The sequence below is a fragment of the Apostichopus japonicus genome, chromosome 15 (assembly GCF_037975245.1).
Source record: "Apostichopus japonicus isolate 1M-3 chromosome 15, ASM3797524v1, whole genome shotgun sequence".
Lineage (NCBI taxonomy): Eukaryota > Metazoa > Echinodermata > Holothuroidea > Aspidochirotida > Stichopodidae > Apostichopus > Apostichopus japonicus.
Window position 1 is genome coordinate 19,561,609 of NC_092575.1, and position 3,105 is coordinate 19,564,713.

Genomic DNA, 3,105 nt, shown 5'->3' on the forward strand with positions numbered 1-3,105 from the left:
TTAAATTGGTATATGTCGATTTAACATGACATATACAGATTTAATTTGACATATCATCGATTTAAACTGGTATATGTCGAGTTTAATTGGTTTATGTCGATTTAAATTGGTATATGTCGATTTAAATCGATTATATGTCGAATTAAACTGGTATATGTCGATTTAAATCGGTAGAAGTCAATTTAAGCTGCTGGAAACTGGTTGGTATATGTCGATTTAAATCGGTATAAGTCGCTTCCCCACGATTTGAGACTGATGGCCCGCCATATGCAGCAAGCATCACCACTTACATCGCATTCGAGGTTGTTCGAGAGTTTGGCTCCGTACTTAGTCTTGTTCAAGACCCTGACATTCTGCTGTTACTTTTCCTGTTATAATTAATATGAATGCGCCCTCACATCCTGTTTCGAAAATCTGTCAAAACCAGTTGATTCCCCTGCCAGGCAGATTTGTGGAAGGGTGCCCTCATTAAGTGTTATAATTCGACGATATTTTTATATAGAACGAACGTCTCGACCAAGACTACTCGGTACTGAGCCTCTAGCGCTGGACAATTAAAGCGGTCAGTTAAATTCAGGGTCTTTGACGCACTGCATTGAATCAATACACAAACCACACTACATATTATACTTTAAATAATGCATACTAATCTTCTGTTTATAGGCCTATTGTATTTCATAAACATATGCATTAACTATGGATTATACTACAATACACGATTAAGATGAATGGATGTCTGTATATTCAGCTATTGTGTTTCCCTTTTCCTGTATGTTGGTCAAGGTCACGGTGTATAGTTGCGTGAGTGTGAGGATGAAGAAAATAATTAGAGACTGCAACTGTGGCACAAATTCTTATGTCGAATGCCAATGGGAATATCAGTTAAAAGTTTACCGCACACATATTTCTTTTTCTTCTTCAAGGAATTGTTCTAACACAATGTTGCCGATGTAAGTCTATATAAATTAGGTTCGAAATTGAACCCTCAGTAAGATATCTCAATAAATTACTGACTGCAAGTGCATGCGACAAAGTCAGTGAGATCGCTTTTCAGGAGGATTTCAGATGACTTTATGCCAGGTTTACAAGTTGGAACCTAGATAAGGTGCATATGGTTGTGAAATAACTTGAGACTTGGTTTTCGGAAGGTATATAGTGCTGTGGAATATGATATTTTTCCTGTATTTCTATAGTCAGCATTTTGGATATTATTTTGTTCGACAGCCTGAGGTGTAGTCTGTAGTTACAAACTGTTTTCACCACGGAAAGATCCGACCGTAAGTCATTGAAGTATACAGTCTCATAAGCGGATACCTGCGTCCGCCTATAACATTGTTCTGTGACTGAATATCATGTCATGGCCACAACGACAGAGGTTTCTCAACTCTGTCAGTACCAAACAACCAATACTGCTAATTTTCCAGCTCATATTTCCTAATGGAAAGTGTTGTTTTAAGTCCATCCTCTACCATACGTCCCACGGCGCCATTTTGGAGGAGACAAAATGTATATGATCCATGCAATTACTTACTCTGACAACGCATAATTATTTTCTGTCTCTCTCTCTCGACATATCTATCTGTATATATTGTTAGTCATCACTCGTAGGACATATATACTGAGTCTCTGTTAATTTCAACAGCATCCTATTTTCGCATCTTGTGTAAAACTTCAATATTAGGTTAATATTTAAACCCAATTAATTATGACATGCAAAACTGTCATAACGTTTTAATCGTGTCGTGATGTACATATTGTTATAGACTATGGATGTGATATCGACTCTGGCGCAGAAAGCTAAATTTCACGTTTCCACTTTTTCTGGATTACAGAATTCTCTTCAATCAAGCTATGATGTCTTTGAGGTAAGTCCTTTGGCTATGGATACGGTATGTCTTTATTTACTTGTGTAACCAAAATACAATGCCTCATAGCCTACTCACGGAGAAGCCCGTGGGGGAGGGAGGTTGGGGCGGGACGGGACGGCGGGGAGCTAGGGAGGGGTGTAATTGCTATAGTTATGTATTAGTAAGAGTATAAGTCTCAGATTTAATCTGGTAGAGAATATTATGATAGCAAGTTATCAATCATCACCACTGGCATCACATGTCGGACGACTTGTTTCTTATACGAAGGATGTGATGCTGTTAGTGACTATTAACGAATCCGTGTGTTGAAACTGCTTACCAAGCAGATGTTGCCTCAATCACGGAGATAGCAGAATGACCCGCCGTCCCTTTCTCAATCATTTTGTTAGTCAGTTGTATCCAGTTCGAGCTCTATTAAGGACATCTTGCAACTGTATGCATTACATAAATATCATAAGCCTATGGCACTGAAATAATAAGTCCATGTTCTGTTGTGAGGCAGTACGTGGTCGTACCGGGCACTAACACCAACAAGGCTAAAAGTGGGTATGGTCATGTCGTCTATGAAGCCGAATCTCTCGTGTAGGAGGGTCTGGGGTCCTCCTGAAAAAAATGCAAGCAAGGCATATTTAGGGTATAAATTAGGTTACGCGCAAGCTTAAGGTCACGTGATAATAACTAAATTACACTTTTTGTGTGGAGTTGGAAAGAAAAAAGGGGAGGGGGTTACACGGGAAGTACACCCGCCCGAAAAAGACATACCATGTTCTCATGTGCGTGCATATTTAATCGTGAAATGAGAGGGTTTATTCATCTTTTACTGTATTAGATGCGGTTCATATATGGTCAGGTGCGATAAGAGCCTCGTAGGGATAGCAACGGTAGGTTACACTTATAAGCCAATACATGTTACTGTAATATTCTGCTCATCGAAAGGCAGCGATAGGTTTGGTTACCCTTCTAGTGGACCCCTCGCCTCTTCCGCCCTTCCCCTATAGCTCCTGCCCTTGCGACAACAATGACACCTGCATAAAACCTTTAGTCACTTCATTGTACGAGCTAATAGCCTATATGCGACAATAGGAGTACGAGATTCTCCACTTTGCAATTATTTTGGTTTCCTAGGACGCTAAACCGTCACGACCTTTTGACTTGAGGCTCACGAAATAGGACCTCCTCACGGAGAATCACTCTATCCGCACATAGGTGAAAGTTGGTGCTTGTTGTTTACACCTTC